The sequence below is a fragment of the Watersipora subatra genome, unplaced genomic scaffold (genome assembly GCF_963576615.1).
Source record: "Watersipora subatra unplaced genomic scaffold, tzWatSuba1.1 SCAFFOLD_37, whole genome shotgun sequence".
Lineage (NCBI taxonomy): Eukaryota > Metazoa > Bryozoa > Gymnolaemata > Cheilostomatida > Watersiporidae > Watersipora > Watersipora subatra.
In genome coordinates, this window is record NW_027045382.1 from 786,216 (window position 1) to 802,661 (window position 16,446).

At 36.5% G+C, this 16,446-nt stretch overlaps 2 long non-coding RNA genes across 3 annotated transcripts; one reads left to right on the forward strand and one right to left on the reverse strand.

Annotated features, from left to right (window-relative positions):
* Positions 1 to 1,429: 1,429 nt before the first annotated feature.
* On the reverse strand, positions 1,430 to 11,555 carry LOC137410402 (uncharacterized). The gene is made up of 4 exons (XR_010981187.1): positions 11,393 to 11,555; positions 4,473 to 4,563; positions 1,804 to 1,946; positions 1,430 to 1,506 (listed from the first exon to the last, which is right to left on the reverse strand). It is a non-coding gene; the product is annotated as an uncharacterized lncRNA (long non-coding RNA).
* A 284-nt stretch (positions 11,556 to 11,839) lies between these two features.
* LOC137410401 (uncharacterized) lies at positions 11,840 to 15,881 on the forward strand. 2 transcript variants are annotated; one of them, XR_010981185.1, is made up of 4 exons: positions 11,840 to 12,007; positions 12,996 to 13,156; positions 14,055 to 14,189; positions 15,618 to 15,881. It is a non-coding gene; the product is annotated as an uncharacterized lncRNA (long non-coding RNA). The 2 variants fall into 2 exon arrangements; XR_010981184.1 differs by lacking the exon at positions 11,840 to 12,007 and having other exon boundaries at positions 12,831 to 13,156.
* Positions 15,882 to 16,446: the final 565 nt, after the last annotated feature.

Below are 16,446 nucleotides of genomic sequence, written 5' to 3' on the forward strand. Positions count from 1 at the left end.
TTTTTAGTCCTAATAGTCAAAATAGTCCTATAAAACCACGGGTATGGGTACGCTGTAAGCCTCATAAGGACACAACAGAGAGCATTTAAATCCAAATTGCTGATTACAGCTGATGTCTGATCAGAACTTTAGAGGATAAAAATAAACTAACTTGAATTGCATAAAATTTGCAAAGTTCTCACAATTGTATTCACATAGTTAAACAGCTGCAAAATGGCTGAAGACTGTTTTGCCATAGATATGTTGGAGATAATATTCATGACCAGGGGAGTGTCCTACTACATGACTGACCCTGACACTATATTGAACTCATAAGTGATGTTACCACTTATACCCCATACAGAGTGAAGTAGAAGTAGCAGGGATAGCTCAATATGTATGTGTGCCTGTGTGTGTTGGTCTGCGTACTGCTACTCATGTTTAATTCTCAGCTTGACCTTTGGTGTATTTTAAATGCCAATGCGCTGGCTGAAGCTCACTACCCTTTCTTGAAGGTGACATTTACGAGCCTATTTAAGACCTATTAGCTATAGGAGACTGGGCAATGCAAAGCCGTGATGTATTATATAAATAGCCGCATGCTTTGTGACAGAAGGGCAATGCTTTGTTCACTTGCAGCTTGTCAGGCAAGTGAGTCATCATTGTTTACACTGAAAGAATCAAGAGACATTTTTGTTGCTACATGTAATTCGATATAACTACTACAGCACGCAAGATATTTGTTTCAAATTTTAGATACAACGCTTATACACTATGTATTTCCTACCCTGCAAATTTATAAACATAAAGTTGAATATTTCATATAAAAAGTGCGAGTAAAAGTGTATATTGATGCACATGTATTCCAAAAGATATTGCAAAATTATCAATGTTGCCATATGCTATGGGCGAACATGGCAGATAGCTAGGTGTACAAACTGATTTCAAATGCATACACACTGGTACATCGTACGCTGATTGCAGTCTGCCATGAATATAAATGTTGGGTATTGGGTGTTATGCAAACAGCATCAGCAGACTCGTAGAAAACAAGCGACAAATGGTACACTTTTCTAGACATACTGTGAAAGGCTACACATGACTAAAGACGACCAGTCGGCTGAGCCATGATCTGAGATTCCCTTGTTAGCTGCTACTTTTGTAGCCTCCTGATGAATTATAATCCTGAAATATCTGGAGGTGATATTTTAACTAACGTTGCGCTGTGCAGTGGAACGAGCATGGAAATCCCTGATGCAAATTGCTTTGTAAAACCGATGAAAGAGTTTTAGTGACCACCAGCTTGTGTATGTCTGCAGTGATTCCTTGTAAGTCGACACCCTGCCGTATGCTCAGTTCTGAGCCTAGACATATCTTTGTGATGACAGGATGAGGTGGAAACAAACCACCTCTATCTTTTACACTGATTAGTATCTCATCATCCCCTGATGCTTAAACCTGGACAGGAGGCTATAAAGCTGGTGCAGTCATTGCAGTTGAGTTTTAAGCTCTGTACCTCATAACCTGCTAAATAAATACCATATGCTAATATTATTATAAAAAGCATATGTATCAACCATAAAATAAATTTAACTACATATCGCTGATCTGCTGCAGTATTATTTCAAGCCACTCTGCTTTCTGTATATCTGCTTTATACACTAACAATAAGTGAAAGTAGCTAATACCAAAATACATTTATATACCCAAATTATGCACCACAATATGAGCAGCCATGCAGTTTAGCATATGCAGCAAGGCTGCAATGTGTGCCAGATATTTTGTTTTGTAGAAAACCTGGATATATTGGTCATATTTACCTACCGATGCACTCCACTATGTTCGAGCCAGACCTTGACAGTTCGATTTCCAGCTGTTCGCTTGATTCCAAATCATCATGGAAGTCATCGTCACCTTCTACATGACTCTTTCTTGGTTTAGATGAGAGAAGTAGGGGCAGGAGCCATCTGTGTCATTAAAATCAAGTTTTAATTGCATAACACAATTGCAAAGAATGCTATTTTTAATAAATTTCGGTAGGTCTCAGGATCTTTTCATGAGTGACATCGGAATACTGTGCCAAAATTTATCCCAAGTTTCCAAACCAGCCATTGTACCTACCACTTAGATTTAATAGCAATTAATTTTAAAAATATTATTAAATTCACATAAAAGCTTTGCATCCATAAAGCTGGTTGCCGTATGACATTAAATAATACTCAGCATTTAGGTGACTGAATGGCATGTAGTAGAGTCGCAAGTGGTGATAAGTGAGCATGCTAGTCACAGTAAATGTAATAAACATGGGCTAGTTAAGTTGAATCAAAAAGCACTAGAAACAGTATTGCTGTTTTTCTAGCAAAAAAGCCATTTTAAAGCTGATCCAAAAAATAGGTGCGAGCTTAGCAACAAGGGTAGTTACCATTTTTAGAACACATTCTCCTATTCTGTAATATATTTGATTGTTAATGTGTTTGCTTGCAGATTTCGATGCCATCTACCAAGTCCAGCATACTAATAAGTTAAGACGAAGAATCATAGTGCTATACTTTTAAAATTATAAAATAAAACACATTTGTCTACCTTTGGGTTGTTATGTATAGAGTTCCATTATAACATGTTTTATAGAGAAAACAAATAAAGCAATTGAGGATTTCAGGCCTATGCCAACAATAATAAGTCTGACAAAGATACTGATGCTCAGCAAACCAAGCCAATCAATGATTAACCAGATTTTTGAGAATACAATAGAAACACTCATGAAGAGATCTGCCATCTTACAATATTCAGTTATGAGATACACAGTTTTACAAGCAACTTGTGTGGAGTATAGTATGGAAGTTAGTGATGTACTTGCGGTTATTATACAATGTATATAGTTAAAATCAATACACTCAGATTTTCAACAGTTTTGCTGGAAACAATTTGCTGTTAGAAAGTTGCTGGCAGCAAAATCACAAACTACTATCTACAACCACCACAAACATGCTGCTTCAGTAATGAACTTGTCAATTGAATAGTTCACTGATGACATAGAAATTGTAATGACCCTCTGTTTAAAGGATTATTAACTATAAGTGCTGGATTGGTGGTTCAAGTAGTTGGTTTATGATTTGCGAATTTATAAAGGACTGTATTTTAGGTGTAGATTTAATGTCAAGAATTAGACTGGTTTGTTTTAGTTAAAAAACTTTAAAACAGAATATATTTATTAAAAATTCAAACTTTCAATTGCAAAAACATGAAATATATGAAGGCTAATCAAGTCAATGGCCGATGCTCATTGCGCAAGTCTAAAAATATAAAGAGTGATACAAGAGCAGAGTGATACGTAGAGCGTGAGTAAAATATGGAGTTCGAATTGTTTCTGATCTACACAGGCTTATATATGTTTGCCTAATCAGTCAGGCAATCGTCACATCCGTAGATCACAGACGATTGGGCGCTGCAAAGTTTCCTAGGCTGTAAGCGAGTAAGTACAAGGAAGCAGATAACATTTATGCTAAGCAGTAAAATAGCAGGTGTTAGGAAGTTGGAATAATAAATTTGCAAGTAGCCTGGGCATGGCTCTCGTGGGGATTGGGAGAGAGAGCCTGGGACACATCGCAACACGCGGGGAAGACAACTCTAAAAGCCGACTTCTGAAGTCGCTAATATCACAATCGTTATTTCCGAAGGAGTATCATGTGACGGTCTTATTTATGATCTCCGCGAGTATTATGTATTATTTTTAATCTGAATTGGCAGCAAACAAACGCTGGTTAGTAAGTATGAAATGTTGGTTGCATAATAAATCAATAACGACGGTTATATTATTTCATATGTTCAATTCATTATGTTTTGATTTAATTATAATAAAAAATTGAATCAATTGAATAAAAAAATTCACAATAACAATACAAACATAGCAAACGAATAGCAATAGAACAACAAAAATGAATTGCACGCTGCTAGTAAAGAAAAGTTTATCTAGTAAAAAGTAATCTCAGTTTTATTTTACTCACGAGTATTATTATTCGCGACAGTTATTATGAACAACTCGGATCTACCACTGCAAAACGGTGCCATCTGAAAGCAAATACTCTTTCCGAAGCCAATAGGAAGAACTATAAATTGGTCAAAACCTGCGATAATATGTTGTAAAACTTGAGACTGTTTTGGTCTCAGTGTGACTATGCCTAGCTTTGATAGATGAATTTTGAATGGCTCCATTTTTATCAGTATAGGAAATGAAACTGCTAACGTGAAAACGCAAGAGAATAGTAGCCTATGGTTCCTATCGTTTTATTATCAAACGAGGTATTTCGTAACCACCCAGCCTATCAAAAAAATAGCGCTTTTTACTAGATCAAGTCACGTTACCGTGACAATAAGCTTTTAAACGCGCCACATCTAATACATCGTGAGATACGAATCTAACGACACGCTTCCATTAGTATCAGTCTGAGCGTCATATGTAACATATGTCGCTCGTTTTGCAGAAGTTATCTTACCTTTTTTTCGCTATGTGTCCCAGGCTCTCTCTCCATATCCACCACGAGAGCCATGCCCAGGCTAGCTAGCAAGAGTCCAGAAAGCTGTTTCCTAATCACATCAGAAATGGTTAAATAAAAGGGGATGAGTGGTTATGTAAGAGGTGTATAATACTCTTAAGACAGGATGCATAAATACTAATATAGAAGTTGAATAACATGATGAGTTCCTTTGTTTCACAATGACAAGTATTCATGGGGTGTGTAACTGAAGATTACAAATGCTGGTCGCTTCACAAAATGGCACCATAATGCACGATTATATTAGCTCAAAATTCAAAGGCAGACACTACCACTGAAGCTGCAATAAATTAGAACTGGAAACAATTGCCAAAAATGAACTAAAGTCAGATATATGCTTCTACTGAGAATACCCTCTAGAGAAGAAAAAAAAACATCAGTTTCTATTAAGCCCCTACAACAAACTAATAAGCATTAAACCTGACACCACTGCCCTACTAGAGCAGATACACGATGTGACCAACCAACAATATTCGTTATAATAGCTTTTGCATAACATAAGTTTCCTCCTAAAAGCAGAAAGCTAAATCTAACAGACTAAAGCTGCGGTCACAGCAGCCGATTTTGGGTCAATTCTCTGACCAATTTTTCTACTGACCGAGAATCGTATCGTGTGAACAGCGCAAACAAGCCTGATACCGATATAGTCCAAAGAGAAAATTTTTTTTCAAAGCCGATATTCTATTTGAGTAGCCAATGACATCTTTTTTACCGTGAGTCATAGTGTCATTAAAGCCTGGTTTCCATATGACAGCACAATGATCGTGTGCAGCCCAGTGATCGTGCACAATGCATTTTATAGGCCGCAATGCGGTGTTTCCATCTCGCGCGTAGGCACCACGCTTGCATTGGACAGAGTGGATAATTTCCTTACTTTTTCGTAGGAGAGACAGATTTCTTCGGAAAACAGCCCTCCGTTTGAATTATGGGATGGGTTGACAAGGTCTAGCGGTGTATTGTGGGATACATAATCGTGCGCACCCATCGCAAGGACCCATTCTGTTGGATCCTTGCGATTAGCGTACGCACGTCGCGCTATCGTCATGTGTTGAAGTTTCCATATCACAGCTGGCCTACGCACGCAGGACGTCGCGGCCTTGTGCTGTCATATGGAAATCAGGCTTTAATATGAACACCATATTTGTCTTCACACCTGTGTATGCTATTGTCATAGCTTCACTCATGAGTAACAGCAACCCGGAAAACTGCTGTGGAACATATAACTGCTGCCCACATTATGTTAGCAAAAGATCGTCCTCCTTATGGTTATCCATTATTAGCGATGAGCAGTGCAAATAATCAGGCAGTTTGCTAAAAAAGTTCACTAAAAACATTGTAGGAAACAGTCAGCAAAATTCAAGGAGTGACTCACTAAAATATATCAGCTAAAGTTATCTGACCCTGCAAATAAAAAACGGACAAAATCACCCACTCTCAGATCAAACTTGGCCTCTGCACAATGGCTGATCTGAACGCAGCTTAATACTAAAGCCTGGTTCACATATCGATCTCGAAACTCTGGCGGTAACTTGCGCAGCAAAACGCTTGCGGCACTAGGCTTGGTGGCATATGTTCACATATAAGCTACATCGCTAAACATAATCGAGGAATCACATAAAATGTTCGCTCGCCATGCCGTTTCTATAATGGTGACCTTCACCTGTACGAGCATTACATGAAGGTTTTGCCTGCGGCCTTTTGCGACATTTGAACAGCCCTAAACTATTGCGAGGCCGTCTGCAACTATCGGCGGTCCTTGGCTGTACCCGGCGCATAGGTTCCCATTTCACCGCTAATAGCATGCGGTGCTGTCGCCAGTACTTTGCGACGTGTATGGGAACAGGTGAGTGACCAGAGCACACATACACACACACAAACAAACTGCTTATGAATCATTCAATAAACTAGTGGACAACCAAAGCGACACAAATGATTGTCTATCCTGGTTAGGTTATTAAACTATTGAGGCACTCTGCTTGCGCAAACTCTAGTGCGTTCTATACAAGAGGTCAGAGGCTTTTCTGCTCCTTCCAACCTCGGACAAACAGCACAAATAAGCCTAATTGCCAAAGAAATAAGTATAACATCATAATTCATGTAGTAATTGGACAAGCACTGATCATTTTTAGTACCAAAGATGGCTGTGATTCTTTGTAAAGTGATTAACCTCATCCTATTCTGATATTCGATATTCTAGAGCACTTGCACTATTTAATTGAAAAAATAAAATAAAAATCATGACTAGGCTGAATTATTAATAACAGTGACTATATACATGTAGAAACGTGTGTATACAAAGGTTACTGCTGCAGCAGAAGCTACTTTGAAAAACTATTGAAAAAGTTTTTATGGACGATACCAGTACAAATGTATAGCAATGAAGCACACCACGGTACTTTGTAGATTTAGCGATTGCTTTATAAGAAACCGAAAATAGGAATGTAGCAGGACATCTGAAATTGAAACGTCACATTAAAAGAGAGGTAATGGATTTTAAAATGACTTTATAAAAATGAAACAAATGGTAATATTAGTTAATAGTAAAATTTACATATACATTTAGTTAGTAACCTACAATCGCAATACGGATACCGAAAAAAAGATGGCCGAAAATCACAATCTTGTGGCTAGTTATGCGTGTTTGCAAACTTGCGATTACAATCTTCGCAAGTTTAAATCCTCTGCGAAGCGAATTTTTTATTACTAAAACTATCCGTATACAACTGGACCGACCGACAAACGCTCACATTTATATATAGATTGAATGTCATCCGCTGCTAACAGTATTGCATTGTAACATATTGCCACAATTTATTTTACCATTGCTTTAACTTATTGAATAATTATATTAATTACACTAACTATCATGGTTGTTTTACTTTAATTTTGGTCAGCTGCCAATGACATCTTCGATAACAGAACGACTTTGGAGAGACCTCTGCAAAAGGCTATGTAATATTGTATAGCCCTTCGGACCTCTATAGAACCTCTCAGCTATGTATGCATGTATGGACCACGTGATGTAATGGAAGGTGCACCAGTAATAGATTCGCTTACTTGAAACACAGCCTTTTAGTAATGTTGCAAAGGTGACACGCTAAAGCCGTGGTCACGCGATGACCGAACTGACTTAGGTTTGGAGGTTAGTTTACTTTGGGTCGGCTAAGCCACATGTCACATGGCATCCGAAGTCAGTTCGCCTCCTAGATACCATACGCATGGAGACAGGACACTGTTTCATTGGTAGTTTTTATGTATTTAAACTAAATATTTCTATTGTAAACAAAAAACTTTGAGGAACAATTATTAATTATTATTACACAGCAGACTTATCAGAAGATCGTTCAGCTGCTCAGAATAAATCACTCGATAGAAAAATTTTGCCAAACCTTCCATCAACAAAATTATACTTTTTGTTAATATATGAATGTTTTTCTATGCTGAGTACATAACAAACAAAAACAGTCTTCATCATAGTACTGTGGTTTTACATAAATAAAACAGGCAACGATTATTCATCAGGATGAGTATGACACATTACTTATATTCTACAGGAAATAAAACCACAACCATTTTTTAACATTTATGCAAAACTCAAGCACAACATCTTACATTCATGCAACACAATCACAAGTCCGGGAGAGCCTGGTCATAAATTGTTTGATGTTGTTTATTTAACCAAATAAAAAGATCGTCCCATTTCTATTTACCTTTGCTCACACGCACGTAAATAGAAATGTGACGAGTGCTCGGTAGAATTTTAACCAGCCAATAAACGCAAGGGTTCGACCACAAAATTTTGAGCAGGATCGAAATGGTTCGTTTCAGCCAGAAATGTCTTCGGCTGAACAGTTTACAACTGACAGCGACGTTGTTTTGTGTCGTTTAGTTAATTTCGGCTCCCACGTGACCACTGACCACCCTTAAAGAGTATTGATGAGTAAGAAATTTGTAAGCTGCGAGTCTAAGATACACCGGTAATTGCTCAGTTGAGCGATAATCCCATTGAAATACAATTCTTGGATAATACTGTGATAGTGTGGCATCATGCGGATCGATCACCCATAGACTCCCCTTCAATCTATTGCATGTGCGTTTCTATTAATAAGACAAAACTGTCACTATAGAGCTATAAGCTGGGCTGACTAATACTTTTTAACGAATGCCATAGCTGTTTAGTAGTTAAAAGTTACCGGAGAAGTGGAATTGTCTGCTCCAAGGAGAGATAGCTTTATTGTTGCAACAGTATGTGTAGACGTGAACAGAGCCGTATAGCACCCATGTGAGCTCTATGACTCTGAGAGTGAATTTTAAAAAGCTGAAGTTTTTGTTGTTGATGAAAAGCAGCTTAGCCTCCAAAGCTTTAGTTTTAGTTTTAAAGGTTGACTTGCGACAAAATTCACATTACAGTTATTTGGTATCAAAAGATTCACCATGTCTTACATTGTTGTGTTGTAGGTGCCAAATATGTGGAAATGTGATTACAAGCTCTTGAAAGCTCAAAAACAAAAAGCCGCCGTAAATTGGAATCTGTTTATTTCTCTGACGTAGTTCTGACAGTTTGGTTATTGTCTTGTTACGTGATGTTCTCATGTGAATTGAAAGGCCAATAAAAAGCTCCATATAAAACTTATCGTAGCACTAGTTTATGACAAACACTTCGGGTTTTACCGAAGACCCCATATCAAATATAGATGCGCGCTACTTTCAATTTTGTTTTGGCTTGATCTAATCGTCACGTCGTAATCTGATCATGTGACCCAATACTTCGCAAATAATTTTTGCAGCAATTTTCGAATATCACATGTGACCAACAGGCTCGTCATGATTATCAGACAATGATATGTACGCCTTCGAACTAAGGATAGAAAGTTTAACGACTTTTTACGGTAAGTTATAATATATCAGAGCTAAAAGTGACTGCATTACAATGACGATAAAATAGACGCGTAAGAACAATAGACCTGGTTTTATTGAATGTGTGAAATATATTTGTGAAAATATTTCGACGAATGAGGTTGCATGAAAGTGTAAACAGAAACCATCCTGTAACAACTACGTCCCATTTGAGCCGCTTTGGAAAGAGAATTCAGACTACGGCGGTCTCATGTGGCTGCGATTAACTGTTGGTTTTTTTAGCTTTTAAAAGCTTTTAATCACATTCCCATATAATTTGCACCTACAACACAACAGAATAAGACATGGTGCATCTTTTGATATCAAATAACTGTAATGTGAATTTTGTTGCAAGTCAACCTTTAACAATAGGTCATATATAACAATCTTATTTTTTGTTCATGAAATGACGAGAACACCTATTGTAGGTTTTCGTAAACAGTGTTAGATAATACAGTGTGATATTCACTGTTCTTTTGAAACCTTTGGCTCAGTTTTTGTCGTTGCTTGTCACAGTAGATATTACAAATAATTAACACAACAATGAAGTGTTCAGTTATTGTTATTAGCTTGCTTATATGACATTGTCAATTTACTAAACAAATCTTCCTTTTGCAATTACAAAATAGTTTGCGCCCATCTGGGGCATTGGTCAGTAATGACACAAGAAACAACCATCGTAACCGAGACTGTCAACTTGCAGAAAATTCTCACATAGATGATTTATACAGCTTAAAGGCAATTACGCGGCTATATCAAACAGTCAGTTCACATACCCGTTGAAATGATTGTTGTATTGTCAGATTTGCTCTTTACAAAATAAGAAAAAGGGGGATGCACCTTCAAAAAAATTTCCAAACCTTTATGCAATCTTGTTGTTGAATTTAACTCGAAGAGAGATTATCTCATTTATATCAAATTGTAAAAATCACAATTAGATAAATTACAGAATTTAAAAATTACAGTTACTACATGGTCATGTCATAATAATTAGTCTACATGTATTTGCTAGAATAGACCATGGATCCGCATAAAGTTACTTCCACTTGGCAATGCTTAAATAATTTTGGCAAAGATAAATTTTCTTAGAATTGTGTAACATATTAGCAGACAAATCACTGAAAATTATGTTTTTTTGCAAGGAATTTTAGAAGTGAAAAGGTTGCTTTGCTTGTTGTCTGATGGATTATTTTTGGACTCAACAAAGTTTCATGCTGTAAATAAAAAATGATTATTGAGTCTTGACTGACAACTTGCAACTTCGTTTTTCTTTTCAGTCAGTACAATAAATAGTTGTGTAACATAAACATGATGTACTGCTCACAAAAGAATCACCTCAAAATCTCTTTCTCATAAAAGAGTCTTCAACTTATTCACTACGTAATTCATTTTAGGTTGAACATAATTAATTTGTATCAACAAAAGCCATTCAAACAGCTGCTCACAAAATGGGTCAGGCCAAACAAGGCAAGTCTTCGTCGGATGCGATGAAATTCGTATGCTCTCTACGAGCGCGTTTCAGAGCTTTTGTGCTTATAGATGTTGGGAATCATCCGCAATTAACGTTTCACATTAAATGAATACAAATGCTATATATATAATACTTATAAGAATCCTTTACTGTCAGTTTCACATGAGCACACACTACAATAGTCTCCATACTAAGCATTTGAACCAAGAAAATTTGAATCCATTCACTTGTAGCTACAAAAAGAGAACCAAACCACATAATATAAAAAAGCTCCAATGAGGGGCTTCCGTCTGATTTAAATTGTCTGTAAGCCCCACAGAGGGGCTTATAGTAGTGCATGAGTTAAATCGGTCACCACAAGGCAAATATGGTATTCATTATTCGATATCAAGTTGATTTCAACCCTTCGGGCACCATTTTCGCAGGTCTGCGAGTGTGCAGTGGCTTTGTGTAAGGCAGTTTTATAACTGATCAACAATTTGAGGTTTCTTACCAAATAGCGTCAAATCACGTCCATTAGTAGTGAATAAATCACTCGGCGATATTTATTCAGAACTCTTTTAGCAGTTTTAACACAACATCATGAGTATAGGCAGCGGTAATCACATCGGTAGTTTCAGAAAAAATCACCAACTTGTCGGAATCTCCAACAGGTATTCGGCGTTAAGTATGACTCGCTTGGTCTTCCATAACCGTGGTTTTACGACGTTTTGTCAGTTTACGTCTATTAAATCTTTACAAAGAGATTAAACGCGTTTTTGTATTACTGTATAATGAACCAAAATATCAACCGATATTGTTTGTGGGCATATACATAGAATTTAGTTATAACTTTTCGGAATTTATGAAGTTCGATGCGTGGGAAAGCTAAAAATCCGCATCGTACTCCTTCGAAAGAGTTCGAAGGTATGCATTTACATCGTATTATGCCTGAAAATATCGGACAAGGCAAAACTAGGAGGAGGAAATATCCGCCATATGATTTATTTTTCCGGTTGTTGTAGTTTAATTAATGATTTAACGATGCTTAACTCATCTGCAATACTTGCAATAAAATTCACAATATAGTAATAAATGATATTGACGCTTTTTGCGATCGTTATTGCTGGTGAGTAAAGTTTTTTGCATTGGTACAAATTCAAGTTTTTCTCCGTAAATAAAACCGAGTGTTAAAGACTGTGTTTCTAAATAATTGCACTCCATGGTGGTAAACTGCAGTGGATTATCGTTCTTGGATGCGTTTGACGTTGGAAAACAGCTTGAAAAGCATTTGCGAGTCATAGAATGGATATAATTTGTCTTTAAAATGTCACGCTTCTGTAAACAGGAATTCATTAAAAAGAGTAGGCCTATGGCACTAAAAGGGTTACATGTTGCTTTCGTTCTTTAACTGTATCTCTGTGCTTTAAGAGAAGTACAACTTTTAATATGATTTTTTTCACGTATCACAGCGATGTTATCGAATGTCTTAATAACTGATAAAAACACTTTTGCTGGTTGAGCGAGCTTTTGCTAATAGAATTGAAATGGCTTTGAAGCCATATATGCGTAGAAAAATGTGTAAAGCATGTTACTGAGTAGTAGCATGTATCTTTTGATTTCATTACCTACTTCAGAGGCATTGTTGATAATAAATCTCATTGCGAGTGACTGTGTGCTGTGTACAAACGGAGTAATGGTGAATCATTAATAGTTTTTGACTGCCATAAAATAGAGAAGACAACTCTGATGTGACAAACTCTGATACAAGTTTGAACGCCATTTCCTAAACTTAATTTGAAGAATTCTTTCTTTGCCATTATTTTTGTCTCCAAAATTGTCTCCATAAAGATGAAGATCTATACGCATATATCAAATGAGTAAAGACATGTTTGTTAGTCACTGAGCTACTAAACTTGTTATTCAGTTGGAAAATGTTGAGCAGTATTAGTAGTGACCAACCAGCAGTTTTTAGTGGCCAGATTTAGGGTTTGCAACTACAAGGTTATCGGTTCAATCTCAGTCCAAGTCCATAACCATTAGATTCTTACCATATAGATAGTTTATCGATTTGTTGTTTGCAAGATCTCTAATGTGGTTTGTTTGCGATTTTTTAGAATGAATCTCACAAGATCTGGCCATTATCCTTGCAACTAATCGTCTAATCGTTATCTAGTCAATCACCACTACTATGGTCAATTTGCCAACCATACACCGGTTCGGCTCAACAGTAAATTCTCCATAACCAATTGAATCGGTATCAATAAATGTGGGACAGGTGAGATCTAGACATATTTCTTGCATTTTTCCATCACTATTGCAAATTTTCCATGTCTGTGTTTTTATTATACATGTTGTAGGCTTACTAATATGTTATCAATATGCTTTAATTCAGCTACATGGAAAGTTTGTTTATTTGTGTCCTAAGCCCTTAACGTCGTGACAACCATATCAAATTCGATAAACATACCATATAATATTCAGTACATAAGACCAGTCCTTCTACTGCAATGTCGCCTCGCGCACTGACCAGTGTGTATTTATGCTACACCTACAAGCTTCCAGCTCGCTGCGCTGGAAGATGTTACCATAGAGCATTTGTGTTTGAATCCCAACAGTGACTTCGTTTCTTTCATGAATTTACATAGTATTGCTGCGATGTCTGCACAAAAATATGACGGTAATGTAATTCATGGCACGATTTCTAGTAAAATTCAACTTCAAAAACCGTTGCAAATCAAAATTACATGATATCACATATAGGAATTTATTTATAAAATAGTGAAATACCAGTAATCCTACTCAATGTGAGCTGATTGGAACACCAGGTCCCCATTATTCACCATTCGAAATGTCATCACTAGGATTCTCTTCTGGAATTACGTGATATGTTTTGAATTTGATGTTGGTTTTTGTAGTATCTGCCTACAAGGCCACACTTCAGTAATCCATTTGACACATCTACTATTGGGCATTCACACCTTTTTCTTGTACATGAATCACGATTTCTGACAGAAATCTGTCTTGCGGCATTGCTACTCTGTTGAATACCTATTATCCGAGGTAGCGGTTTTGTTCTTGTATTGAGGTGAACCAGTACGTTGGTTAAGGGCTTGTTTTTTGTTCTCTGTGATCTTCACTATAACATGCTACTCTCAGGCTTTTGTTAATTGTAGTATTCCCGACGGCGCCAAAAAAGGCGTCCTTACTGATGGTGTTTTGAATGCCATTTCTTCAGCTACGCATTGCCCGCCTCTGATCCCGATTGAACTATTAGCGAATAAAAGATTTGGGCCATGGAAGAGGTCACGGTATGTACATGTCAAAACCAGGATTTTCGAACCAAACTTCAGATCTCGACTTGTACTCTTGAATTTACGATAGATCTATAGTTACTCTCCCTTTAACTGTGATTTTTGTTATTGAAAGTTGGAAAAATTAGTTTCAAATTTAGAAATGCTGTAGTACAAAACGTAGATTTTTTTGGCAGATTGGAAGCACATTTCAACACTAACTACCTAGCACATCAGAATTTTAGGCAGAGAAAATATGGAAATCTAAGAGTTGTGTGCACGTGTACATAATTAAGAAAGCAACTCTTGAAAGTTTGCATTGTGTTAGATTATGTATAACTTTTGATAAGCATGTTAGGTTGAGAATCGTGCTGCCTTTTACCAAAATGTCAACTTAGAGCTAGTAGTGCGATGTAATTTCTTTTTCTCTTTTTATGACATGATTTTCAGCTATTTGATTGTGATATAAGATAGGTATGATTGAAGAATTTGACAATATGTAAGAGGCAACAATAGCTGATTGACTATGTATTTTTAAAAGAGTGTACGCGCTAATTCAAACAAGCTTATAAAGGAAATTGAAAAGGCAGGCTGCTCGCATACTTCTAGATCAACTAAAACTTACAAAATCTTATCGTTTAATTTTTCATTAAATATCTGCACGGCGTTTCTTAAAGCTTTGGAACAATCTGCAATAGCATTAGCAGTGCTTCTCATTTACCTGCGTATATAGCTGTTTGCACATATAGCGTCTCATCAGAAAGGTTAACCTCCAAGTAAATAACTCGACTAATGCGGTTAACAAAATAATAACAAACTGTTAGCTTACAGTTTGTTATTATTTTTTAATGGATATGTCCAAGTTCGTGTTTTTTGCTACATGAGATTTACTAATTAATTTACCGCATTGCTATTCTACAACAACTCTTTTTAAATTTCAAATTATTAAAATGATAATTCAGCATAAGAACAATGCGACTAGGACATTAGTTGCTTCTGAAGAAACTTACTATTAGCGCAACCCTAAATATGATATGCTTGTGCATTTTTCATAATATGCCAATATGAAGTTGCAGCCTTATAGGAAGCTCAGTTATGAAGCCATTAAATAAAAAGCTGATTAGGATGATTTTGAAAATATGGTGGTTGTGCACTCTTGTATCCACCTGTGCCTATTATGAGGAATCGCGATTCCAAAAACTTGAATGAGTGGACAATATTACCTTATTATAGAGTGCCCACAAATAGTGAAAAGAAAAGTATTGCTGGTACTATTTCATGTATCTAGCAAGTGACACTGTGATGTGGCAGATCAACCTCGATGTTCATAATTACTTTGTTAACAGGTTGTTGCCATATTTAGTTTATACTCATATTTGCTTTGTTTGTATTCTGTACTTTTTAGCAGTTCTCATCTGCTAATATAAATGCTTCTTCACATTTCAGGGCTTAAAGGATTGTACTGTAATCTGAATTGTTGGATGAAAGAACAGCCTTCGCCACCACAATCCAAGGACGGACGAGCTGGAAAAACTTTAGTCTAATGTGGTAAAGCATTTGGTGGACTGTAGCATTATTCACAAATATGATCATAGCTTTGCTTGTTTGTCTCTGTGTATCATTGATATATAATTTATTCTGGTGTAAAGGTTGTGGTATTTTTCTGCCATGTTTTGATGATGACAATATATATAGAGTTTAGTCATTTTATAGCTATATTTTTATTGTGTTTCATATTATTTTTTGTTATTATATCATGCAACTGTTTGAACCAAAATATACAGCTTCGGAACCATGCCCTAACTATTGAGATGCTCACAAAGATTATTTTAAGAATAATCTAGAAAAAGTCTTTGTATATATCTAAGGTGCAATATTTGTTGAATGTCCGTCAGCCTTGAGAAGAGATGTTGTGTGAAGGTCAAGCATGGCACATTATAGAAAAATTAGGTTGCTTCGGAGACGTAATATTGGCGGAATGTTGTATAGCTTAAGGAAAGAATATTGTCGACGGTTATGCTCGGTACATTATAGTAACATTGTACGCAATTCATTAGAGGAACATTCTGTGAAACATCAAAATGTTAGAAATTGTCTACACAGTTACATCCCACTAATGTTCTGCACGAAAACGTTCCTGGGATGTTGGCTAATATCTTTGAGGCAACATCATGAAAGGCATGCTTGTGGAATGTTCTGTAACATTCTCCCCATGTCGCAGGAATTTTGCACCAGATCATCTGCTGAATGTTCCATAATGGTGAAATGCCATACT